Source organism: Aquarana catesbeiana, linkage group LG04 (assembly GCF_042186555.1).
Source record: "Aquarana catesbeiana isolate 2022-GZ linkage group LG04, ASM4218655v1, whole genome shotgun sequence".
Taxonomy (NCBI): Eukaryota; Metazoa; Chordata; class Amphibia; order Anura; family Ranidae; genus Aquarana; species Aquarana catesbeiana.
The window spans coordinates 484,010,798-484,038,692 of record NC_133327.1 but is presented as its reverse complement, the minus strand read 5'-3'; the positions used below and the strand labels follow the sequence as shown (position 1 = coordinate 484,038,692).

At 45.2% G+C, this 27,895-nt stretch overlaps 1 protein-coding gene and 1 pseudogene across 4 annotated transcripts in view; both read right to left on the bottom strand.

The window, feature by feature from the left end:
- Nucleotides 1-27,895, bottom strand: part of CDC42EP3 (CDC42 effector protein 3) — a 190,994-nt gene that overhangs the window by 29,442 nt on the left and 133,657 nt on the right. The gene's annotated exons all lie outside the window — the stretch shown is intronic.
- On the bottom strand, nt 21,651-21,729 carry LOC141141988 (U2 spliceosomal RNA; annotated as a pseudogene).

Sequence of the window (27,895 nt, the reverse complement as noted above, 5' to 3'; positions counted from 1 at the left end):
ACAGGTTCGATAGACACAGATTGTTATTGTCAGCGTCATGTCAAATCTCCTATCTATACCGAACTGTTGTCGCAACGAAAATAAAGCATTTGTTTATGTTGGATCTTTTGGTTTCCGTATCCTGCATTTTCGTTATCGTTTGTTAAAACGATAACAAAAGTACCTGTAATTCTGACAAAAATGCATTCGGACGAAAACAAATGCACATGTCTATTAAGAAGAGGGTACATAGCAGCAGATGGCAAATCAATTTCACATTCAACATTAGTGTCCAGCCTTTTGGAAGCGATTAAATTGCCTCGCTCTATAGCTATCCTCCATTGCAAGGCACATACCACAAACCAAGATGATGTTTCAAAAGGAAATGTCTTAGCTGATAAAGCAGCTTCTAAACAAGAAACTACCATACAAATGCCATCACTTGACCTGAAATGCCTGTTAGACCAAATCTGGTCAGATCTTCAGACATATGCCACAGACACAGATATTAAACAATGGAATATTGCAGGAGTGCAGAAAAGCCCAGATACTGGACTTGTCTGTCAAAAGGAGAGACCATGTACACCTGTAGCCAGTGCACCTTTATTTATTTCTCAGTATCATGGGGTAGGGCATAGAGGCTGGCAGGTCACATGTGAATTATTGGACAATGATTTCTTTATCCCGGTCTTCCCTCTTTGGTCAAATCATATGTTGCCAGATGCATCACGTGCATCCGAAACAACCCAAGAAAGCCACACAAGGCAAAACATGAACATCTTACATATCCATCCACAACTTTTACACATTTACAGTTTGACTTCACCCATATGCCTAAGTTAGGCAAAAGACAGGACTTGTGATAGTAGACATGTTATCAAGTTGGACAGAAGCATTTGTAACCACAAAAGAAGATGCACAAACAGTTGTAAAAATCCTCATGCAGGAAATTATCCCTAGATGAGGATGCCCGCTCCAAATAATTTCTGACAATGGTCCTGCCTTTATTTCAAAAGTGTGCCAAGATTTAGTGAAAGCACATAAATTTCCTTGGAAATTTCATATACCATACCACCCGCAGAGTTCAGGTATTGTTGAGAGAATGAATAGAACCATTAAAGATAAAATAAGAAAAGCAACAGCAGGCACATATAAGTGGCAGAAAGTCCTACCAGCAGTTTTGGCTGAAATAAGAATGACCCCCTCAAAGAAAACAGGATACTCTCCATTTGAGGTCCTTTTAGGTATACCATTTCCCACTCTGTGGGCCAGACAACCACTTATGTTAGAAAGAAGGGACCTAGAAGTAATACAGGGAGAGTACATTAGGAAACTCATCGAACCTCTGGACAGAGTTGAAAGAAATGTTGGTCGCACCTCTCCTTTCTCTTCACCGGAACCTACGCACCCTTTCCAGGTAGGAGACACAGTGGTGGTCCAACAGCTGAATCGTACTAAGAGGCAAGAGTATCAGTTCGGACCCCCGACCACTGTGATCGCAGTCACACATACCGCAATCCTTACCGAGGGACAACAGTTCTGAATTCATGCCAGTCGTGTGAAGAAGGTGAACCAAACACTTAAGAAGCAAGCCAAGGATAAAGGAGGTGAAATAAATCCTCAAAAAGAGAGTGAAGCAGGTAAAAAAAAAAAAGTCTCTGAACAAGATGACCTCGCTTATTCCACCACAGACTTCTGGGAAGGCGTTTTGCCTCATGTTCCTAATCTCGCTGATAGTGTTCCTACCTACATGGATCATAACTAACTGTATTTATCATCCTGGGGACGTGGGAGCCCTTAAAGGCATATGTGGGTCACCCAATAACACCACCGATAATACACATACCAGACACAAGAGAGATAATCAATCAGATAATGAAGGAGTTTTACAGACAAAATGTTGCTACTGAAATTCAAATACAATTTTGCCCAGAAATCAGGATATGAGAAATGTTGGATATGTAGTAAACTACATCCTAGTACAGCTCGTATTTCCCTTATGACTGTACCTTTATATATCACCCTTTTTCTAAATGGAACTCCTCCAGTTGTTTAAACCAACATATCAAGTAAACAACATTGTTACTTTTCCAACAATGGGTAGAAGTCACTCCCCTGTCTGGTGTTTTAATTTAGGGAATGAGACACAGACTAACCCCTCTACATGCAGTAGGTCAATATTTAACAATTTCACATGTAAACCTAAGGGAAAATCCTGTTCACTGTTCCACATATCTGATCCTGATTTAAACAACACCTTGTCTAATTTTTCTTCCCTCCCTGATAATGTAAGTGATATACTACACTAATTCATACTCGCAGCACAGAAACAAGGACACTCATGGGCTTATTGCTAAGAAGCCGTTTGCACTAGGACAAAGTGTCTATGTGGGAAGGTATGCTATGCTTGTCCAGGGATGGTGTTATTTGGCCTCTTTAGTCCCGATTATGGGAGTAATAGGTAGCAATAAGGGAAATCACCTACTTGAGGCCAGTATACATCCCAGATACGCCCTCAAACATCGAAATAAAAGGGAACTATTTTTAGAAAAGGACATGGCCTGGGCATGGTTTCCCTCATGGACAGGATGGGGGATTGATATGATGAAGAAATTAAATAATTATTTTAAGATACTGGATGAAATACTGGATAAAAATTCAGATGACTTTACTAAGTTAAATTTGGAAAGAGCAATCAGAAAAAAACTAGAACTTCATGACATGGCCATAGAAAGTATGAGTGCAGCCCTTACAGGGTTATGTTAGATGACTATAGACTATGAATGTTGTACTTGGATACATAATATCAGTATAGAAATACCTGATTATTACGACATACCGTATTTATCGGCGTATAACACGCACCGGCGTATAACACGCACCCCAATTTAGGAGGGAATTTTAAGGAAAAAAAACTTTTAGGAGGGAAGTTGAAGGGAAAAAAACTTACATTTAAATGCCCTTCATTGCAGCCTTGTCAGTGCAGCCATGTCAGTGCAGCCTTGTCAGTGCAGCCTTGTCAGTGCAGCCTTCCCCAGTGCAGCCTTGTCAGTGCAGCCTTGTCAGTGCAGCCTTCCCCAGTGCAGCCTTGTCAGTGCAGCCTTCCCCAGTGCAGCCTTGCCCCAGTGCAGCCTGGGATCCCCTGTCCCTGCTTCCAGGGCTTCAAAATCGCGGTCCGCGATTTAAAAATGGCGCCGCCGGCGCCGAAGTACACAGAGCCGGTCCTCGGCTCTTTCCGGCGGCTCTCGTTTACTTTCGGCTCCACTCGTAGTCCCGAGTGGAGCTATCCGAGTAGGTTCGGATAGCTCCGCTCGGGACTACGAGTGGAGCCGAAAGTAAACGAGAGCCGCCGGAAAGAGCCGAGGACCGGCTCTGTGTACTTCGGCTCCGGCGGCGCCATTTTCAAATCGCGGTCTGCGATTTTGAAAATGTGACAGCTCGGGATCGGCGGGGATCGGCGTATAACACGCACCTGCGACTTTCCCCTGATTTTAAGGGGAAAAAAGTGCGTGTTATACGCCGATAAATACGGTAATCTCCCAGCACAGAAAAGAAGTAGATAAATTACAAACAGAAGCATGCGTCATAGCAAAGAATTGGGATCCTTTCAAAGGATTAGGCGGAATTAATTTTGGAGGAATATTTTCATGAATGAAAGACATTGCTATGACTATTATAATGATTTTGCTTTTTGTATTATTTTTATATGCATGTTTCAAACGTGTAATGTGTATCAATACTAGAGCTACCTGAACCCCTAAACCAGCTGCTGCTAATAAAGCCTACCTTAGCATGTACTATAAGAAAGCTAATTATGTTACCGTAGAGAGAAAGTACTTCATGTTCATGACGTAAGAGGGGATTGTAAGAGAATGTATAAACAATTATGCCCCTCCATTTTCTTTTTGTGCTAATGAACTTCTGTAATGTATGAGTTTTGCCATAAGCAGCCTAAACTTCAGTTTGCACAGAACTACTTCCTTTCAGTTATTGTGGTTAGGCCGATTCTCAGAACAGCTTCCTGTTTTCTGTGAAGACATAGGTTATTTCTGTTTCTTAAGACATGTATGCCTTATATTCAGCCCCTCCCTTCTCTGTTTTACTTGCATATAAACCATTGTCTTCCTCATTAAAGTCAGACATTTTATGAACACACTCAAGCTTGTTTCTCATGTCTCACGGATCCGAGGGTCCTGGTGATTGGCCTGCATAACCAGGGTGGTCGTCAAGGTGTATAATTCATGTCAGATACTTGTTCAGCCCTATACGGGGATACACCCCCCCCCCCGGATGGGAAGGGGGGAGAGAGGGGTGGAGGGGTTGTTGATGTGGGTTTTTTATTTTTTCGCTCCCTTTTATCTTCGCTCCCCAGGACCTTCTGTGGGAAAAAGGGATATGATAGTTGCTCCTTTGATCAAACATGGTTTTGATAGATTTAGTGACTTATAATGTAAGAGGCTTAAATGCTCCTAGTAAAAAGGTTCAAGGTAAAAAAAGAAATGTGCCAGTATAGGGCAAATGTGGTATGTCTTCAGGAAACTCATATTCCACATGGCTCGGGGCAAAGACTGTCTATTTGTTCCTCATGTTGTTCTATGGCGACTCAACTTCGAGTCGCTCACGGGGGGTAGAAGTTGGCTTTAGTAGCGGCATGGTGTTTGTGCTAAAGGATCAGCTGACAGACCCTGAGGGAAGGTTTAGATTTATTAGGGGAGATTTAATATGGAATGTATCTTTGCAAATATTTACTCCCGAATAGGGAACCACATAGGTTTTTGAAGAAAATCTTGAAAAAACTGATGGTATTTAAAGAAGGGAAACTTATAGTAGTAGGAGATCTTAATATGTGTATAGATACACGGATGGATACCACAGGGGGTTCTGCCCGGTCCCTAGCCCAAAAGCAGAATGAAATAAAGAGATTATTAATAGAACATCAGCTAGTGGAAGCCTGGAGGATTAGACACCCTAAGGTTCGGGATTAGACTGATTACTCTTCAGTTCACGGGTCATACTCAAGGATTGACTACGTACTAATAGAACACCAACTGCTAACTTCTCTTAAAAATGCAGCCATTAAAACTATAACTATCTCCGACCATGCCCCAGTAGTGATTTAGTTAGAAGTGCTGGCAGGAGTCCCCGGGGAAAGACTTGGGAATTGAACGACTCTTATCCAGAATCCTAAGATAATTAAGATGATAGAACAGGAGCCGGAAGGGTTTTTCTCCATTAATGACACATCAGAAACCCCGCGGTCCATTCTGTAGCAATCACACAAGGGGGATATTATTAGGCATAGAGGCACAAAGAAAAAAAAAAGAAGAATATGAATACCCTTTTTAGAGAGATCAAGGAGCTGGAACAACAGACTAGGCCCAAAGGTTTCCCAAAGAAGTGAGAGTTCATTGAGAAAAAAAAAAAAAAAGCAGGGGGAGTTAGCAACACTAATGGAATAAGAGAAAAAAACATGCATTCCACAGTCATGAAAGAGAGATATCAATGGGGGGATAAACCTGAGAAATGGTTGGCAAGAGCAGTAAGGGAAAAGAAAAATGCATCTTTTATCCCCAAAATTAAAAAATAAAGGGGAAAGGGTGCATTCATCCCCAGAAATAGCTTTATTTATACTACAGTCAGCTTTAGAACATTAAACAGAAAGAGGAAAGCGGGGGGGGGGGGGGACCCGGTGACGCAGGAGTACCTTTGGGGACTGGACCTCCCAAAAGAGGAGTCGGAACAACTAGAGGGTCTGATCACACAGGAGGAAGTGATAACAGCAATAAAAAGCATGGCACCGGGGAAGAGCCCAGGACCTGACGGACACGCCAGTCTTATAAAAGGTTTAAAAAACTCCTGATCCCCAAGCTATTTGACTACCTGAATGCGCTTTGAAAGGGGGAGAACCTACGGGAGGAGTCGCTGCTGGCTTATATAACTCTTATTCTGAAAGAGGAAAAGTACCTGGCAGCTCCTGCTAGTTATAGACCGATATCATTGTTAAAATATAGATATAAAGATCTTTGCTAAAATCGCAGAAAGATTAAAACCATTACTGCCAAGATGGTTTCATAACAATCAGGTAGGGTTTGTGACAAGGCAAGAAGGAAGGGACAATTGCCTTAAGTCATTGTTTCTGATACATGAAGTGAGAAAGAGGCAGGCCCCAGTAGTACTTCTGTCAATAGATTCTGAAAAAAGGCCTTTGACAGAGTAGACTAGGGCTTCATGTTGGGAACGTTGAGACATTTAGGCATCAGCAATAGGATGATGCAATGGATTTCTGCATTCTATCACCCTCCAACGGCCAAAATTAGAATACATGGGAGGCCTATCCCCCTCTTTTGAACTATTCAATGGCACCAGGCAAGGATGCCCCCTCTCCCCAATGCTATTTGTAATAGCAATGGAACCTCTGCTGGCCACGATGCGCAAAAAAGCAGACATCAGAGGGGTGAGAAAAGGGGATAGGGAGTATAGAGTGGCTGCATACGCGGATGATGTATTATTCTATATCTCCAACCCCAGGGTAACAATACCAATCGTGCTAGAGGAATTGGGGCGTTATGGGAAATTGTCAGACTTTAAAATGAATAAATCTAAATCAGAGACTTTGAACATAACAACCCCAAAGAAAGAACAGCAGGTAATACAACCTAAATACCGCTTTGTATGGTGTAGGGAGGAACTGGGATATCTAGGAGTAAAGCTAACTGCATCTTTAGCGATCTTGTATAAGGCCAACTATATCCCAATGCTTAATAAGATCAAGGAACCGCTAAACCGCCTGAGACATAAACCCCTTTCCTGGATAGGGAGAATAAATGCATTAAAAAATGAATATTTTGCCAAAAATTAACATACAGATTTCAAATGATCCCAATTATATTACCTCAGGAATATTTTAGGAAAGTAAGATCTATAGTGTTAAAATATATATGGGCACATAAACGCCCTAGGATCTCTTATGCGATGTTGGCAAAGGGAAAAGAGGCAGGCACCTGATTTTAAGAAGTACGATCAGGCAATTACTATTTCATGGATAGCAGAGTGGATATATAATAAAGAAGGTAAAAGTTGGGTGGATATTGAGGTGACACAAAGTAAAGTAGATTTAGGTAAAATGGTATGGATACCACGACAACACTGAAAATGGTCAACTAGCACAAACCCACTAACGAGGAACACTTTCATGTTATAGGATAGCCTTTGTAGATTATATCGCTAGGAATATAATGCACCTTTAATTTCTTTATTAGACACAAAACAATTTAAGCCAGGGAAAGAGGATTTCCTGTATTTCATTAGATGGGTAAAAAAAGAGGTGATACAGTTACAGGATGTGATTAAAGGGAACAGAATTTGCACTACCACAGCCGTTGTGGGGAAAAGGTAATGAGATTAATAGAGAAATTGCTTTGCTCCCCACTTTGCTTAAAAGAAAAGTATGGGATTTTTTTTATCCCATAATCATACTTACCTAGGTGGATGCAACATCTGTCCCCCGGCGCTTCTTTACTGAGAACCAAGCCACCGAACACCGCCGATGGCTCGGTTCTCTCGGCTCCCCGAGCGTAGAGCTGCTGCCTGTCAATCAGCGGCTCTCCTGCTCGGCTCCTTCACGCTCACTGGAGCACTGGGCTGTGGAGGGGTGGGGAGCCTCTCAGTGAGCCGCTGAGACGGTCATTAGTCGGGATGACATGGTGCCTTGACAGATCTGTTTGACGTCAGCAGAGAGTGGACTTCAGACCGCTCTCTGCTGAAAACGGGTCACAGGAGTGCAAAATGAATTGCACTCCTGTGACCCTTAGGAGAAGGCCAGCCAAAGAAGCTCAGGCTGGACTTCTCCTTTAACCACTTCAATACCAGGCACTTATGCACCTTCCCGGACCAGACCAATTTTCAGCTTTCAGCGCTCTCACATTTTGAATGACAATTACTCAGTCATGCTACACTGTATCTGAACAAAATTTTCATCATTTTCTTCTCACAAATAGAGCTTTTTTTTGGTGGTATTTAATCACCACTGGGTTTTTTTATTTTTTGTGATATAAGTGAAAAAACAGCGGGAATTTCGAAAAAAAAAAACACATTTTTTTAGTTTCTATTATAAAATTTTGCAAATAAGTCATTTTTCTTCATAAAATTTGTGCCAAAATGTATACTGCTACATATCTTTGGTAAAAATAACTCAAATTAGTGTATATTATTTGGTTTTTGTGAAAGTTATAGAGTCTACAAACATAATTGGTGATTGGTGCCAATCACTGAAAATTGATCACATCTGATCACACCTCATGTACTGAAGGCCTATCTCATTTCTTGACACACTAACAAGCCAGGAAAGTACAAATACCCCCCCTCCCCCCAAATGACCCCTTTTTGGAAAGTAGACAGTCCAAGGTAAGCTAAGAGGTATGGTGGGTTTTTTGAAGTTGTAATTTTTTACCACAATTTTTGGGAAAATTAAGATTTTTTTTTTTTTACACAAACTGGTCATATTATCGGGTTATTTCTCTCACACAGCATATGCATAATTGCAACTACACCCCAAAATACATTCTGCTACTCCTCCAGAGTATGGCAATACCACATGTGTGAGACTTTTACACAGCCTGGCCACATATAGAGGCCCAACATTGAAATAGCACCTTCAGGCATTCTACAAGCATAAATTGCACATATCCTTTCTCAACCACCTATTACAATTTTGAAGGCCCTGGAGCACCACGACAATGGAATTGTCCACAAAATGACCCCATTTTGGAAAGCAAACACCCCAACGTATAATCTAAGAGGCATGAATCTTTTGAAAGGTTTATTTTTTTCCAGAAGTTTTTGGAAAATGTGGAAAAAAATGAAAATGCATTTTTTTTACACAAAGTTGTCCCTTTATAAGATATTTCTAACACATAGCATGTACATAGCAAATATGACACCCCAAAATACATTCTGCTACTCCTCCTGAGTATGGCGATACCGCATGTTTGAGACTTTTACACAGCCTGGCCACATACAGAGGCTCAACATCCAAGTAGCACCTCCAGGCATTCTAGCAGCATTAATTACACATATTATTTTCTGACTACCGATCACATTTTTGAAGGCCCTTCATATTTCTAACACATAGCAGGTACATACCAAATAACAAAAGATTACCTGTGGTTTTAGAAGTGCAGTGGTCCACAGAGGAGAACATCGGTCCAGGCAGCAGGTAGGAATGAGGTCAGCGACAGCAAAAGCAATCATCCTGGCAGCAGGCAGGAATACTGTCCATAGTTTGTACAGGCAGAGATACTGTCAGCACAGCCAGAGCACAGCCAAAGCACAAGTCCAGGTAGCAGGCAGAGGTGTTCCAGCAGAAATACTGTCCAAAGTCAGTAGAGGCAGCAGGCAGATATATGGTCAAACACAGCCAAAGTATTGGTCCAAGCAGTAGGAAGAAACATGGTCCATAATGTCATGGGTCATTACAGGCAGCAAAATGGTAAGCACAGCCAAAGTATTGGTCCAGGCAGCAGAAAGGACCATCAAGCTTAGGGCCAGGGGGACAGGGGTAGAGGCTTCTCCCACCCAAATCGCTTTGAAGCCTCCAGGCAACCAGACCCTGTTCTGCGAGCACAGAAAATGAAAAACTGTTTTTCTCTACTCAGAACGTTATTCTGAAGCCCCTCACGTATGTGAGACCCCTGTGTACTAAAGTAGATGGCCAAAAGATCAATGAAAGTGGCAGGCAAAAACATGATCGATTAACAGGCCAAGTTCGGTGCACGTGGAAGTCGGAAACATGGTTTAAATCGGCAGGCAGAGGCATCGTCGGTAAACAGGCTGAGGTTGGTGCACGTGGAAGTCAGAAACGTGGTTTAAATCGGCAAGCAAAGACATCATCGGTAAACAGGCCAGAGTCAGTTAATTAACATGGAAGGTAGTAACATGGTAGCAGGCAAATGGGGAAATGGCAGCCTGGGGTATGGGGAATAAGGGGAACTAATATTGGATGGATGTATGATAATTTTTGAAGCAATCTCCGATGCACAGGCTAGTTTGGGAGGGACAATAGCTGGTATCTCTTCTTACTCCTCTGCTGGATACACAGCATTTCTTTTGGTGTCTTCTTCCAGATTCTGTGGGGGGAATGTGATAGGGAAAGTGATGCTTGTGTAGTCGACTCACGCTATCAGAGCGAATACTTCCTGGGGCGGGACCTTGTTGGTAAATGAGGGCAGTGACGATATCTTCAATATACTTGAGGTAGGTGATTCATTGGTTTTGAGTTGCTTTTGGTAGCAGACAAATTAATTAAAAAGGGCCATGTGAAACAGGAAATCTGATATGATCGTTTAAATCCACCCCCCCATGTACATATTGAAGCTGTGGACACATTCGGCCTTTACAATGGGGCCGCGTCTTCTTTGGATCTCCACTACAGTGTCATTGTGGATGGTAGAGAGGATGTGGACATCTTTCTTGTCCCTCCACTTCATGGCCAACACCTCCTCGTTCCTTATGAATGCCGATTCTCTGTTTTGCAATTTTTTTGTCAACAGATTTTGTGGGAATCCCTTTCGTTTTTCTTTTAAAGTACCGCAGGCCGGGGTTTTTTTACTGTAAAGGTTACGAAAAAAGGGCAGGCTGGTATAATAGTTGTCGACATATATATGGTATCCTTTTTCGAACAGTGGGGTATGCCAGCTCCCAGACAATTTTCCCACTGGTTCCAATATATGTGGGACAATCACGGGGCTGGAGCTGGGAGTCTTTGCCTCCCTAGATCCGGAATGTGAAGACGTATCCAGTGGCTCGATCACATAATTTATTTAATTTCAGTCCATACCTGGCTCTCTTGCCTGGTATATACTGCTTGAAGTGCAGTCGACCAGTGAAATGTATGAGGGGCTCATCCACGCCGATTTTTTGGTCTGGGATAAAAATGTCTCTAAATCACTGGGAAAAGGAATTGATTAGGGGGTGTATCTTGTACAATTTGTCATGGTTGGGATGATCTCAGGGAGGACACTGTGAATTGTCATTGAAGTGGAGAAAACCCATAATGATGTTGTATGTTGTCCTAGACATGACAGCGAAGTACAGTGGGGACGGAAAGTATTCAGACCCCTTTAAATTTTTCACTCTTTGTTATATTGCAGCCATTTACTAAAATCATTTAAGTTCATTTTTTTTCCTCATTAAATTGATGTAAACCCAATGTTATCCTTTCTAAACTACTGCCATAGGGGTTATCTATAAGGATATACATGCCTCGTGCATGTATCTTTACCTGTCAAATGTTTCCCCTCTGTCTGTTATGAGAGCCAAAAAACTGCATATTTTGTGGGTGGGTCTGTTGTCTGGAGCTCGGTGGGTGGAGTCATGATGTCAGTAGGCTCCCCTCCCACCTCTACACTCCCCTTGTCAACATGCATTTTTCTCCTGTGTATTTCTTACACTGAACTTCTGCTATGATCTCTAACATCCAGTGAAAAAACAGGAAAGTAACCACGACTTCAGCATGCCCAATTATGCTGAGGTGTGGAACATCCAATCCTGGCAGAGCAGCAGAAGAAAGGAGTGGGAGGGAATTAAAAAATAATGCATGTGTCTTAGGCTAAGTGCACGAGATATGTAAATCACCTGTCACTCATAGCAAGGGGGAGTATTTGACAAAGTTTTTCTCTGTTTGTCAAGATTTATCTCACTGAACAATAAAAGAGGATTGCTCAGAGATGGATTAACTCTTTGTGGCAAGACTGGGTTCAAATGATAGGGAATCTTATACTCTATATTATGACATAAAAAAAACAGTACAGTGTACAGTGTACGTCCTCCCGGAGAATCGTTCCCGCGTTTCCGCTGGGTTCACGAGACCCAGCGCTACACGGATCGCAGTAAAGGGCCAATGACAGCGGCCCTATACCACGTGAGCGCTCCGTCCAATGACGGAGCGATCACAAATGTCAACAAAGACTGTCAAACGGGGTCATCACAAGTTCATTGCTCTCCTCACACCGATGCAGCGTGAGAGGAGAGGAGAGCAGATCGTGTGCCAAACTGTGAGTTTTATTATTCTAGCAGTGCCCAGCAGTGCCACAATAGTGCCACAACAGTGCCATCTGTCATCTGTACCACCTGTGCCACCTCTGTGCCACACCAGTGCCACCTCTGTGCCACCAGAGCCACACCAGTGCCATTACAGTGCACACCAGTGCCACCTGTGCCCATCAGTGCCACCTGTGCCCATCAGTGCTCATCTGCGCCACTGCAGTGCCACATCAGTGCCGCCTGTGCCCACCAGTGCTGCCTGTGCCCACCAGTGCCGCCTGTGTGCTAATCAGTGTCACCAGCCACACCAGTGCCACTACATTGCACACCAGTGCCACCTGTGCCCATCAGTGCCACCTGCGCCACTGCAGAGCCACATCAGTGCCGTCTGTGCCCACCAGCGCCTGTGCCCACCAGTGCCGCCTGTGCCCACCAGTGCCACCTGTGCCACCACAGTGCTCTGCAGTGCAGCCTCATTAGCCACCAGTATGGCAAAAAAATATTTTACTAGCGAGGAGGCCTACCAGCGTCTAAGTATAACCGATGAGAGCAGCGGGGAACTCTCTGAGTCTCAGTCCGATTCTGATTCAGCCTATGAACCCGTTATAAGCAGCGGTTCTGATACAGAATAGGAAGAGAAATGTGTGCCCAGGAAAAGAAGGCATTCTGGCGTGGAGCAGCAGCCTACTACCAGCAGCGCAGGGCCATCCACCTCGCGAGCAGTGCCATCCACCTCGAAAGCAGTGCCGTCCACCTCGAAAGCAGTGCCGTCCACCTCGAGAGCAGAGCCACTACAACAAAGGCCAGGCACCAGTAGGGTGTCATCTCAGCCCCAAAGGGATAGGGGCCATGCCAGCCTTCCCTATGCTCTTCAAAACCCCACGTGGCTTCCCCTTAATTCCAGAGCAGCAAATATCCCCCCTTTCACCGCCCAGCCAGGTGTCCAGGTGAACACCGATGATTTTGCCATGCTTGATTTTTTTCATTTGATTTTCACTGAAGACTTAGTATCGTCCATTGTGACCCAGTGCAACCTCTATGCACAGCAGCACATAGTAAGCAACCCTGGCTCTAGTTATGCCCGTCCCTATGAGTGGGGAAAACTAACCGTAGAGGAATTCAAAATTTTCTTAGGCCTAACTTTTACTATGGGACTCACAAAAAAAAAAAACAATTGTACTCCTATTGATCTACCAAACCCATCCACCACATGCCACTCTTCTCATCCCTTATGCCAAGATCAAGATACCTTATGATTATGCGGTTCCTCCACTACAATGACAACACCAAGTGCCCTCCCCGAAATGACCCAGCTTTTGACAAACTATTTAAAATTCGGCCACTCCTAAATTATTTCTCTGAAAAATGTCCCCAGTTATATACCCCCAGACAGAATATTTCCGTGGATGAGTCCCTTGTAAAATTCTCAGGCAGGCTGGGCATCAAACAATTCATCCCCAGCAAAAGGGCCTGATATGGGGTAAAAATGTACAAACTTTGCGACCGAGCCATGGGGTACATCTACGCCTTCCTGGTGTAGGAAGGGAAGGACTCCCAACTGCATCCCCCTGAATGCCCAGAGTACATTGGTGGTCTGGGAGCTTATCTATCCACTCCTTGGAAAGGGATACCATCTTTATGTGGATAATTTTTAAACCAGCTTGCCCCTCTTCCGCAATCTTCACTGGAGAGACACTCCAGCATGTGGTACAGTAAGAGCCAATAGAAAGGGCTTCCCGCAAAAACTTGTCAATGAAAGGCTATGACGAGGGGAGACGGCATCTTCGCGGAACTAGGAGATATTGGCTGTCAAGTGGAGGGACAGACGAAACGTCCACATGCTGACGGCAATTCATAGAGACACCTACGTGGAGGTCCCCAGAAGAAACGGCCCAGTCCAGAAACCAGCTTGTGTTTACGATTATAATTTGTTTATGGGGGAGTGGACTTCAACAATCGGATGATTGAACCCTACCTTCCCCCAAATCCCGCCACTGGTATAAAAAAGTGTCCATTTATTTTTTCTTATGCCACTGCACTGAAATGTACATACCTCTGCCTTCTCCGGAACCGACCCTGGCCTGTTATACGACCAAGCTTCTGCCTAACGCTAAACATACCTCTGCCTTCTCCAGAACTGACCCTGGCCTGTTATACGACCATGCTTCTGCCTAACACTAAATTGTACCTACCTCTGCCTGCTCTGGAACTGACCCTGGCCTGTTATATGACCACGCTTCTGCCTAACACTAAACTGTACCTACCTCTGCCTGCTCTGGAACTGACCCTGGACTGTTTGGCCACGTTTTTTACCTGCCTCTTGGATTGATCTTTTACCCTGCTATGCTAGTGGGAACACAGGGGTCTCACATATGTGAGGGGCTCCAGAATTGTTTTTCTGGATGAAGAAAACAAATTTTTTAGTTTTTTCATTCCCGGATTAGGGTCTGGAGACTCAGAGGCTTCAAAGAGGTTTGGGTGGGAGAAGCCTCTACCCCTGTTCCCATTCTTTCCTGGCCTGCTACTTGGACCGTGTTCCTGCTTACTACCAGGACCGATATTTTGGCACTGCTGGCAACGTCTATACTTGCACTGACCCTGGACTGTATATGGACAGTATCCCTGCCTGTACTGACTATGGACAATATTCCTGCCTGCTGCCTGGACAATTCCATTCACTGTCGCTGACCACGTCCCTGCCTGCTGCCTGGATCAGGACTCTCCTCCTGTGGACAATTGCACTGCTAAAATCACAGGTAATCTTTTGTTTACCCTTTACTCTGCAGAATGTATTTTAGGATGTAATTCTTGGTATGTACATGCTGTGTTAGAAATATGAACGGCCTTCAAAAATGTGATAGATTGTAAGGAAATTGAATGCGTAATGTATGTCCCTAGAACACCTGATGGTACCTCTTGGATGTTGGGCCTCTATGTGGTCAGGCTGTGTAAAAGGTGGTTGAGAGAGTAGATGTGTAATTTATGCTCCTAGAACGCATGAAGTTGCTACTTCAATGTTGGGCCTATGTATGTGGCCAGACTGTGTAAATGTCTCACACATGTGGTATCGCCATACTCAGGAGGAGTATCAGAATATATTTTGGGGTGTCATTTTTCCTATGAACATGCGATGTGTTGGAAATATCTTAGAAATGGACAACTTTGTGTAAAAAAAATGCGTTTTTATTTTTTTTTCCACATTTTCCAAAAACTTCTGGAAAAAAATGAACCGTTCAAAAGACTCATTATGCCTCATAGATTATACGTTGGGGTGTTTGCTTTCCAAAAAGGGGTCACTTTGTGGGCATTTCCATTGTCCTGGTGCTCCAGGGCCTTCAAAAGTGTAATAGGTGGTTGAGAGATTAGATGTGTAATTTATGCTCCTAGAACGCCTGAAGTTGCTACTTCAATGTTGGGACTCTGTATGTGGCCAGGCTGTGTAAAAGTCTAAAACATGTGGTATCACCATACTCAGGAGGAGCAGCAGAATATATTTTGGGGTTTCATGTGTGGACTGTACATGCCATGTGAGAGAAATAACCTGTTATAATGACAATTTGGTGTGAAAAAAAATAAAAATAAAAAAAATCTTCATTTTGCAAAGAATTGTGGGAAAAAATGACAACTTCAAAAAACTAACTGTGCATTGTACTAACTATCTTGGAATGTCTACTTTCCAAAAAGGGGTCATTTGGGGGGTATTTGTACTTTACTGGCTTGTTGGGGTCTCAAGAAATGTCAGTACATCAGGTGTGATCAAAATGATACATTTTCAGTGAGTGGCACCATAGCTTGCAGACCCTATAACTTTCACACAGACTAAATAATATCCACTAATTTGGTTTATTTTTACCAAAGATGTAGCAGTATACATTTTTGGCCAAATTTATGAAGAAAAATTACTTATTTGCAAAAATTTTTAATAGAAATGAAGAAAAATGCATTTTCCTGACAGGCTCCATGGCAGCATACGTGTGGGTTAGCCCCGCCTCCATAACTACCCAATAGGACCCCTCTCCCATAAATCTTTGCTCTATGCTGCTATCCATGTTCCTTTTTTGTCCTCCTCCGTAGGACCAGGTGTTGGTTCTCCTACCTGAAGATAACCTCTCTACGATCGAATCAGCCGAGTGCCAAATTTATTCCTCCGATAGGCCCTGACTGTTAGGCAGGGTATGGAGTGTATAGCAGAGTAGCGCTGAAGATTGGGATTGGTTCATCTATGTGCGCACGGTCTGTTTGCCTAATGTTCCAGGCGACCATTATCTGCTACCAAGTCCGGTGTGTGTATGTGTGTGTGTGGCGGTTCCTCAGCCCAGGTGATCGTAAGTGGAGGCGTAAGTTTTTATATTCGTATACACGTGGCAGCAGTGTTTATGTGTTTTTTGTACCTTTTTCCTGTGTGTTTCTCCCTCATCACTGGTGTCATTGCTGGCGCTGATGCTTCTTGCGTTCCAGCAGCCGCTCTCTCTATCACTTCCAGGTACCGGCGTACGCTCTGCGCATGCGCGGACCCGATATGAAGTCGAGGCTTCGCTCGCGCATGTGCGCGAGCATCTCGCCTCTGACGCCGTCGATGACATCACGGGCGCCACTTTTAAAAGCTGTGGGAAGCTTACAGAGCCCCGGGAATGATCGTGGGTGATACAGCGACTTCCCGGGGCAACTATCTTGGCGGTTCAAGGTAAGACAAGCTCTATTGTCTGGGGGTTGAGGTCTTTTGTCAGCCAGCTGATGTGTGAATCTGTCTCTGCAGTTTCCTAATGTGTTGACACCATGGACTCCTTACTGCCTCCTAGTGGCCAGCCCGCTTGTAGCAGGTATGTTTGCAGTTATGCTTTTCTACCTGTACAAGGATTGAGAGTAGGATTTTAGGACACTGATTCCTCTCCCTATCTTTTCTGTGCTTCTTTCCTTACAGCCCTTCTAGGTCTGATCCACACCGTAGTTCCCATAAAGGAAGTGGGTCATCAAAATCACACCACCGGCAATCTTCCTCCAGGTCTAGCCATCATAAATCTCCTTCCAGATCTGAACAGCGCAGTAAAAATCCTTCTCACCCCCCTTCATCTCACTTTAGCAAGAGATCGGAAAAATCATGCTGGAGGTGCAGGATGCCTGTTCCAGTAGACAAATCTCTCTGTGATCACTGCTTCTCTAAAGCCGCAGATGAGAGGGATGGTGCACACCGGCGTTTAGAATCTATGGTGAGAGAATCTATTGTGAAAGAATCTCTACAGGAAAGAGAGGCTCAACAGCCCCGTGATTCCCCATCAGACTCATTATGCCCTCCAGTGGGAGAAAGTTCAGTACATGAGACATGGGAGTCTTCCCAGCCAAGTCGCCATTCTGCTCCTATTTCAGACAGCAAATCAGATCTGGAAGATCCTGGTGTGGGGTTTGAATACGCTTTAGTCCCTTCTTTGGTGAAAGCAGTAAGAGAGGCTTTGAAGTGGGAAGACCCTGTTACTTTCCTCCCAAAACAGATGAATTTTTTTTAAGCAGCTCAATAAGGAGCGACAATATTTTCCGTTTCTCTCTGAACTGGGCGACATCATATCTGATGAATGGAGCAAGATGGACAAAAAGAGTTCCATGCAGTCAAAGGTCTTGAAACTGTATCCTTTTAAGGAAGATGAAGTAAAACACCTTGAGTCAGCTCCTTTGGTAGATGCAGCACTGATGAGACTAGTAAGATATTTAACTCTTCCCTTAGAAGACACTGTATCTTTTAAAGATCCTCTGGAAAGACGAATTGATTCAGATCTAAAAAGGATTTACCTGACGTCAGGAATGGCATGCAAGCCAGTACTTGCGATAGCTGCAGTATCCAAAGCTTTAGAATCTTGGTCTGATAATGTGGATGAGTTCCTAAGAGGTATCTCTATTGAAACAGCTAAAGATTCTCCTATCCAGGAGATCAGGTTGGCGTCGGCCTTTCTTGGGGAGGCCTCTATTGATATCATCCGCCTGATGGCCCGGGTTATGTTGGCGGCTATTTCGGCACGTCGTGCCTTATGGCTCCGTCCATGGTTGGCGGATCCGGCTTTCAAACAAGCTTGGTGCCGAGTTTCTTTTGAAGGAACTTCACTATTTGGCAACAAGCTGGATAGTGCCATAACCCGGGCCACGGGTGGTAAGTCTGGTTTCCTCCCTCAAGATCGGCGCCTACAAAATCAGAAACGCTCTTTTCCTAGAAGACAAAATTCTGATCACGCTAAGGAAGCGCGCAGCTATAGGCCTGGTCGAGAGTTTTCAAGGTTCTGGAAATCTAGGCAGTCTTCTTTCAAAAAACCCACAAAAGGTGGTTCCTTTAGCAACCAGGACTCCACTAAGTCCTTTTGAGACTGGACCCGCTCAGGCATTCCAGGTGGGGGCTCATCTTCGCCACTTCAGGCATGTCTGGGCGGCCTCAATCCGGGATTACTGGACCATCAAGACGGTCTCCTCCGGTCACAAGTGGGTCTTCTACAACGCCCCAAGACTCAGATTCGTTCCTACAACTCTTCCAGGTTCAGAAGAGAAAAAGCAGGTCCTGTTAACCTATGTGAATTGTTTATTGGTCCAAGGCGTGGCCATCCCTGTTCCAGAAGACGAAAGAGGCAAAGGCATGTATTCGCCTCTGTTCATGATACAGAAGAAAAACGGTACATGGAGACCAGTAATAGACTTAACCCATCTCAATTCCTTTATCCGGAAGGAAAAGTTCAAAATGGAATCCTTACTTACAATTCAACAGTCAGTACATCTGGAAGACTGGTTGATTTCAATCGATCTAAAAGACGCTTACTTTCACGTGCCAGTGGCAACGGATTTCCAACAATACCTCCACTTTGCGGTAGGCGATCAGCATCTGCAATTCACATGTCTACCTTTCGGTCTAACGACATCACCTCGGGTCTTTTCCAAGGTCCTATTATCTGTTGTGGCTCTTCTTCGTGTCAAAGGGGTTCGTCTCCACCACTATCTCAACGACCTACTTCTCCTAGCTCAAAACAAAGAACAACTTTTAGAGCACAAGAGCTTAGTCATTTCTACCCTCCAAGAATTTGGGTGGCTCCTGAAGCTAGAGAAGAGCCATCTAGAGCCAAGACAATCCCTTGTGTTTCTAGGGGCTCACTTCAACACAATGGAAGGCACCATCTCCCTTCCAGAAGAGATTGGAGTGATTCGAGACAGAATACACGCAGCCCTTGCGTCATCTCACCTCTCCGCTCTCCAGTGCCTGAAAGTAATTGGCACAATGACAGCCACCATTCCTATGGTAAAGTGGGCCCAATGGCATACACGAAAAAACAAGAAAAATAGCACTGGGACTTTAGATGAGGTGAGAGAGGTTTAGCCAATGTCCACAGCGAACACTGAGACAAAATCAATTTATTCATTTCAAAATGTTATGTAACGGAGCGGTAACAACAATGATTGTGAGTTACCAGGCATAATAGCCAATGTACACAACACAGATGAACGTAAATATACAAAGATTTATTACAGATGTTATACATCAATGAGCAACAATAAAACTTGAAAGTTGCTGGGTCAGTAAATACACATACAAAATAAGATGATAAAATGTACATACATGTGGACAGGGAAGTATGTGAACATAATGCAGACATCAATAATACCCAGCATGTACCGGCATAAAACAAGCATCAATAAAGCCCTATGCATTTCGCGAGACCCTGCTCGCTTCTTCAGGGGCGGATGCATGAATGTTGTAACTGCAATGTAAGTAATAAGATCAATAAATGTATGTGGTTGGTAAATGGGGGCAGATGGAATGATTGGCAAGAGAGGCCTGATACAGAGACCTCACACTTACCGAAGTCTGAGATAAATCGCCAAACGCTGGATATCAAGATGGCAGCAGTGTGATGCATCCAGCTCGGGAGCTGAGGAAGCGGAACAAAACAAAGGCCACAATAGGGGAACATCCGGAGGATCAGCACGGTCTGGATAGGGGTATTTCTCACTGCGGTCTCCACTTAGCCCCTTAAAATTGTGTCTGGAAAATGTCTGCAAGGATGCATATATATCAGAGGGCATCATAAATGCAAAAATGAGCTTATTGTATAGGGTTCTAAGCTTTAATTTATATATACATAAAGATATAAGTAAGTGAGTTAAGCTTATAAGAGTATCTTGGTATGAACAAACTAACTGAGATATGGAATATAGTAAATGCATGAATGCATGGTTATAAAACTGGTATGGGCAGAGAGACTACGGGGCAATGTAGAATGATATAGTATTACATGTGTATAAAAACAATGTAACAGACCCAATAGATGTCAGGAAAGTAAAAAAGTTGTACCTCAATGGAGTGAAAAACATCCAATGGTTGTCAGTTTGTTCTTAGAGATGTGACCGCTCTATCCAATCGCCAAGTGGTGAATCAGAATCCCAGCCGTGCTGAACGTCCAGATATACCCACAAGACCCCGAAAGCTACGCCCCCAGCGTCATGTACGGGCGGTGACGCATTTTTTTTTTTTGAAAGCCTATGGCGTGCAAAACACACCCAAAAACTTCACCCGGTGCATAAAAAATGTGCACACACATAAAGAGTGCTCACAAAAAAGTGCAACGGGTACACAAGACGTGCCAATTCCCTGATCCCCCGGGGCGTTAGGCTCCTGCGGGGACAAAGGTACTTACAATGGTCTATCTGGCCGAAACCAGACAGACCCCGTTCTCTGGAGGGCCTGCCGAGACAGGACCCACCCAAGTACTAGGTGGGGCTCCCCCGAAGGGAGACCCCACGAGAGAGGGCAAACTAAGCCAAAAGGCCATGTCCACCCCTTCCCAAGACTTTCAGGGCTGGCCCGAGGACCCGCATCCTTACTCATCACACTGTGGGACAAACGTGACAGACTACACAGGTTTCAATCAAAATAAATAAAAAGTGGGGGAAGGGATAGTGGAGAGGAGAGTGAAAAGAAGTGGCCATTGTGTAACACAATGACCAGGCCCTCTGGCCAGGAATAAAAAATTCCTCTGGTCCTAGCCAAAAGGCCCGGCCCAAGAGGCAGGTGCAAAAAAAGCTGTGTTATGGTGCAGTGACCGTGGTGCCCAAAATCAAAGTGACTGCCACTCACAGTGATCTTGTGGTGCCCAAAATCAAAGTGACTGCCACTCACAGTGATCTTATGGCACCCCTGGACTGCCACTCCAGGGGCACTACACCATAGGCTTTCAAGACCTACCCTGGCCCACAGCCTAGACCACGGCCGCCCCCACCACAGACAGAAAAGGCATGAGGTTCAGGAAGCTTGGTGAGAGCCCTTGCCCCGAAGGCTCCACCGTCACTCCCATCACCCCTTCCAATTTCACATTTGGGTAAAAGGATACTAGCCACTCCCCCCCTCCAGCAAAAGGGGAGTAAGCGTTCTCCTACCCAAATAACTGTCCGCAGCTAGAGCTACCACAATCCAGGCCAGAAGGCCAGGGACCCGACCCTTCGGCCAGACCAAGATGCAGCACCCATCCCTACCAGGAGCACCCTTCCAGACGGCTCAGACTCAACCATTGGCCGGTCCCCAGTATACTGTCGGGCAACTCGGCGTAGTCCCTGCTGAGTATCGCCTTTCCAGGTACTATGACACCATTGGATTTGCTGGCCCTCCCCAACGAGAGTGACACAGCGCCTCCTCTGGAAACTGATAAACAGATACTACACTTGATCTTAGCCAAAAGGCCGAGAAGCGGCGGTGCCGCATGGGCATCCACAAGACATCCACCATCAAGGGGGTGCACAGATGCAACAACCACCCAACCGTCCGGGTTGACCCACACAGCCCACACCTGAGTTACCTCAGGGAGATATCAGTGTATGGGTGTGGAAAACATGGCGCCGATGTGCAGGTTGGCCACCCCCGTCAACAGACAGGAGAGGACAGCAAGAGATCAGGAACAGAGCTCCCCTATGCACATCGCAGCCCCCGAGCTGGATGGAAACCACTGCCACAAAAGACAAACAGCGAAAGGGGAACAGCTCAGCCCAGCAAGGCCCCCTGGGAGCAGTATGCAAATATAACTGGCCTCTCTCACCTCATCTAAAGTCCCAGGGCTATTTTTCTTGTTTTTTTGTGCACTATTAGGGATGGAGGTGTCAGAGGGGTCACACCAGACCTTAATCTTCCTTTTTTTCAATGGCATACACGGCCCTTCCAAAAAGGGTTCCTTCAACAATAGAATTCTTCCAGCTAAATCCAGCGCATACACCTTACTCCAACCATGAGAACGTCTCTCCTTTGGTGGCTTCAAGGGAAAAATGTGCGCAATCACCATTCAATCATTCCCATCTCATGGGTCACAATAACATCGGATGCCAGCAATCGTGGATGGGGCGCTCACTGCCTTTCAGAAGTGGCTCAGGGCAGATGGAATTCCCCTTCGCGAGGGATTGTCTCCAACATACTGGAGCTGAGGGCCGCCTTTCAGGCACTCCCATCATTTCGCCATCTAATAATGAATTCATCAGTAATGTTAAGGTTGGACAATACAACCACGGTGGCTTATATAAAGAAGCAAGGTGGAACTCGCAGTTGGTCCCTGATACAGGAAGTAAAGCCAATAATGAGCTGGGCTCAGAAGAACTTGTCCAACATCTCTGCGGTTTACATTCCAGGGATTCAGAATGTACAGGCGGACTTACTTTCTCATGTTCAAATGGATAACAACGAGTGGTCTCTCCACAGAGAGGTGTTTGAGTGGCTTCTGACCCTGGGGGTGTCTCCAGAGGTCGATCTGTTTGCTTCCCCATGCAATCACAAAATGCCCAAATATTATTCGAGGTTCAGGGATCCTCAGGCATATGGGATAGATGCTCTCTCAGATCAGTCCCATGCAATCACAAAATGCCCAAATATTATTCGAGGTTCAGGGATCCTCAGGCATATGGGATAGATGCTCTCTCAGATCAGTGGAGGTTTCAGAAGGCCTATGCCTTCCCTCCGGTACCAGTGATTCTTCAATTTCTCCGGAGGCTCAGAACAGAGAAGGTTGAGATCATTGCAGTGATTCCTTTCTGGCCCAACAGGTCTTGGTTCCCTCTGTTATCACTCCTCAGCTATCAAGACCCAGTTCCCCTACCTCTCAGGCCGGATCTACTGTCTCAAGACACGACGTTACACCGGTGTCCATCCTGCCTACACCTTTAGGGTGTGGTTCTTGAGAGGGAAAGGCTCGAAGCTCTAAGTTGTCCTGGAGAAGCTATTCCAACCCTTCCCAGTGCCAGAAGGAAAAGTACTTATAGGGTATATGAGCGTATATGGTCTAGATTCACTGATCATATGTCTTCCAGGTCGCATCCTTGTAACTCTCCAGCAGTACAAGACATACTGAGTTTTCTTCAATCAGGGCTTGACCTGCCTTTAGCAGTCAGTTCACTAAGAGTTCAAGTGTCAGCCATCTCGGCCTTCACAGGAATTTCATGGGCAAATCATGCCCTGGTCCGTGAGTTCTTTAAAGGAGCCATCAGGCTTAGACCTCAAAGAAGACCTAGGTTCCCCAAATGGGACCTCCCTCTTGTCTTGGATTTTCTCTCCAATCTCAGATCAGATCCTGACGAACCTCTTTCCACAAGAGACCTCACGCTCAAGACTACTTTCTTGGTAGCTGTGACTTTGGCCAAAAGAGTTTCAGAAATAAGAAATTTAAGTTCAGAGGAGCCTTTTCTGACCTTTTTCCCAGGCAGAGTAGTGTTGATTCCCATATTAGGGTGAAACCCTAAAGTGACCTCAGTATTCCATGAAAACCAAGAGATTGTGCTTCCTACTTTTAAAACAACAGATAATCAAGATGTCCATCCTCTGGATGTAGGCCACACTCTAAAACAATGCCTGGAGGTTACGGCTCCTTTCAGACAAACTGAGTTTCTCTTCCTCCTTCACCATGGTAAAAACAAGGGAATGCGAGCTTCGGTCAGATCAATTTCTTCCTGGATTATGCAGACCATTCAGAGGGCATACAAGGCAAAGGGCTTGGATCCTCCAGAGGCAGTGACGGCTCATTCGACCCGGAGTATCTCGACCTCTTGGGCAGCTTCTCAGCATGTCGCACCTGAAATCATTTGTAGAGCGGCCTCTTGGTCTTTTGTTAACACATTTGTCTCTCACTACTGTGTTGAACCAGCTGCTCTGTCATCCATTAATTTTGGTTTACAAGTATTGTCGGTTGACAATGTTAAATAAATTTTGGTTTCTTTGCTCAAACATTTTGCCCACCCGGGTGTGTTTTGGTGAGTTATTTCCCACACATATGCTGTCATGGAGCCTGTCAGGAAAACGGATAGGCTCCATGGCAGCAGGAATGCCTCCCAAATGTCTGGAGTAGGCTAGTTACGGAACATGGATAGCAGCCTAGAGCAAAGATTTATGGGAGAGGGGTCCTATTGGGTAGTTATGGAGGCGGGGCTAACCCACACGTATGCTGCCATGGAGCCTATCAGGAAAGGAAAATTATGGTAAGTATTTGATAAAAATTTTCCGTTTTTTTACAAAATTTTCGGTCTTTTTTCATTTATAGCACAAAAAATAAAAAACCCAGAGGTGATCAAATACCACCAAAAGAAATCTCTATTTGTGTGAAAAAAAGGACGAGAATTTCAGATGGGTACAGTGTTGCATGACTGAGTAATTGTCATTCAAATTGTGAGAGCACTGAAAGTTAATTGGCCTGGTTATAAAGGGGGTTTAAGTGCCCAGTGGTCAATGTACACACAGCACCCCATATTGACAGAAAAACACAGAATTGTTGACATCTTTGCAGATTTATTAAAAAAGAAAAACTGAAATATCACATGGTCCTAAGTATTCAGACCCTTTGCTGTTCAAAAAAACAAAAATAATCGAATTGAGAAAAATTCGTAGTGTCAGGCTGCACACCTGGCTGTGCAGTTGAAAGGGGGGATGATAGCGGATCCTGAGTTGGCAGGCAACCATAAGGGGTTTGCCAGGGCATTGGGAAGGTAGGACTGGGGCTGGGTTCTTCGGGTTGGGCGTGTGATTCCAGTACTTGTACTGGGCTCCTCTTCCTAGGGTCTGGCGCTGCTGGTGGTGTGCAGATCTCCTGATCTTGGTCCTAATCTTGGTCCTGATCTCATTCTTTTGGGAGGGACGGTTTCCTCCACGTACTCGGACTCTGATCCGCTATTCTCCTCTGGCTCATATTCTAAACCAGAATCGGATGATAGGAGCTCCCCACTGTTCTCATCATTCGACATGGTAAGAATGGCATATGCCTCCTCAGGTGTGTAAACCCTTTGCAACATTATGGTAGTGCTTATTGGTGGTCCTATGTAATGGTGCTGCTGGTGGTACAGATGTGGTATTAGTGGCGGACCTGTGTGGCGGTGCAGGTGGCGGTATGGTTGGTAGTGGCGGTACCGATGGTAGTACGGGTGGTGGAGGCAGTATGGGCGGCAGTACCGATGGTGGGCCTGGTGGCGGTACTGGTGGCGGTACCGATGGCGATGCTGGTAGCAGGCCTGTGTGGCGGGCCTGTGTGGCGGGCCTGTGTGGCGGTATAGATGGTGGGCCTGATGGCGGTACCGATGGCGGTACTAGTGGAGGGCCTAATGGTGGAACTGGTGGTGGTACCGATGGCAGTACTGGTAGCCTTTGTGGCGGTACAGATGGCGGTGGGCCTGTGACAGATGATTGACAGATGGGCTGATTGAATGACAGATGGGCTGATTGATTGACAGATGACCTGATTGATTGATGGGCTGATTGACAGATGGGCTGATTAATTGGCTGGGCTGATTGACAGATGGGCTGATTGATGGGCTGGGCTGTGTGACAGGTCCTCTTTATTGGGGGGGCGTGTTGTGCACAGTATACAGTAGACAATATACACTGACAGCTTACTTATTGATCTCTGCTCTCTCCTCACGCGATCGGTGTTGGAGGAGTGAGCAGAGATCAGATAGTAACTGCTCCTCAGTGTTTACATTTTTGACCGGCTGTGGTTGGACACAGCCGGTCACATGGTAAACAGCCAATTTCATTGGCTATTTACCCTGATTGGAGAAGTGCTGTGTCCAAGAGACACTCTGCATGCCTATGACTTTGACACAGCCGATCACGTGGTAAACAGCCAAATTCATTGGCTGTTTACCGTGATCGGGGAAGCGCTGTGTCCGAGGGACACACTCCCTCCCTCGATCACCGCGCCCCCCCGCTAGGGGGTTATCCTGCTGTCCTGCTATCCAGTCGGGATAACGCAACCACTTCCCGGCTGTCAATATGCCATAGGCCGGGCGGGAAGTGGTTAAACCAAACTATATCTAAAATATATAAAATATTAGTAAAGGAAGCAGAATTCAAATATCCACCCTACTTATCGAAATGGGAGGAGGAAATAGGAGCTATACGAGATGAGGAAAATGGGAGGAAAAAAGCCTGCTTTTCATCAACTGATGCCAAGACAACAGAGATGTGTTATAAACTACTAGCTAGGTGGTATGCGACTCCACAAAGGGAGCAGAGATTTGTAGCGAATGTCCCCCCAACATGCTGGAGGGGGTTCGACACTCAGGGGACCTTCGTGCATCTGTGGGAATGTATAAAGATACAGCCTTACTAGGAGGACATTACTAGGGCAATCTACCAAAATTACAGGTGAACATACCCAGGTGGAGCCATGGAGAAGTTTGTTTCACGGCATGGAAAAAACGGTTGCCCAATATAAGAACACCTTAGTACCACACGCTAAATGCAGCCAAAAGCCTGATACCGAGATTATGGCAAACACCAGAAGCCCCTAACTTGAAGGAATGCGTAGCAAAGGTTGAGTGGTTGAGATCTATAGAAGAAACAATGCATACAGTGGAGGATTCCTTATGCCCCGTACACACGATCGGAAATTCCACCAGCAAAAGTCCGATGTAAGCTTTTGGTCTGAAATTCTGACCGTGTGTATGCTCCATCGTCCGCCAGCAAAAGATTGAGAGCAGGTTCTCTATTTTCCCATCGGAAAAAGTTCCTATTGGAAATTCCGTTCGTCTGTATGCAATTTTGTCGCGCAAAAAAACACGCATGCTCAGAATCAAGTACAAAAAAAAACATCCTTGGACCCTACCAATCTTAACAACCTACGCCCTATCTCCTTGCTCCCCTTTTCCTCTAAACTCCTTGAACGCCTGGTTTACAACCAACTGAGTGACCACCTCATTAAAAACAACCTTCTTGATCCCCTTCAATCTGGATTTCGCCCTCAACACTCCACAGAAACTGCTCTTTTAAAACTCACAAATGACCTACTAACTGCAAAAACCAACGGACACTATTCTGTACTCCTACTTCTGGATCTTTCAGCTGCCTTTGACACGGTTGACCACCCCCTCCTCCTCAAAAAACTTCACTCCATCGGTCTCCGTGACTGTGCTCTTCAGTGGCTCTCATCCTACCTATCCCAACGCACCTTCAGTGTCACTTACAATTCTACTTCCTCCACTCCTCTTCCCTTCTCTGTCGGGATCCCCCAAGGTTCTGTTCTTGGACCTCTTTTATTTTCAATCTACACCTCTTCCCTGGGTCAGCTGATAGCCTCTCATGGCTTTCAATATCATTTCTATGCTGATGACACACAAATCTATCTCTCCACCCCTCAACTCACTCCATCAGTCTCCTCACGCATCACTAACTTACTAACCGACATATCTGTATGGATGTCACACCACTTCCTCAAACTCAACTTGTCCAAAACCGAGCTTATAATATTTCCTCCCCCACGTGCCTCTTCCCCTGACTTCTCTGTGAAGAGCAATGGCAAAACCATCCACCCGTCCCCACATGTCAGGGTGCTAGGTGTTATCCTAGATTCTGAACTCTCCTTTCAGCCCCACATCCAATCACTTTCCAAAGCTTGCC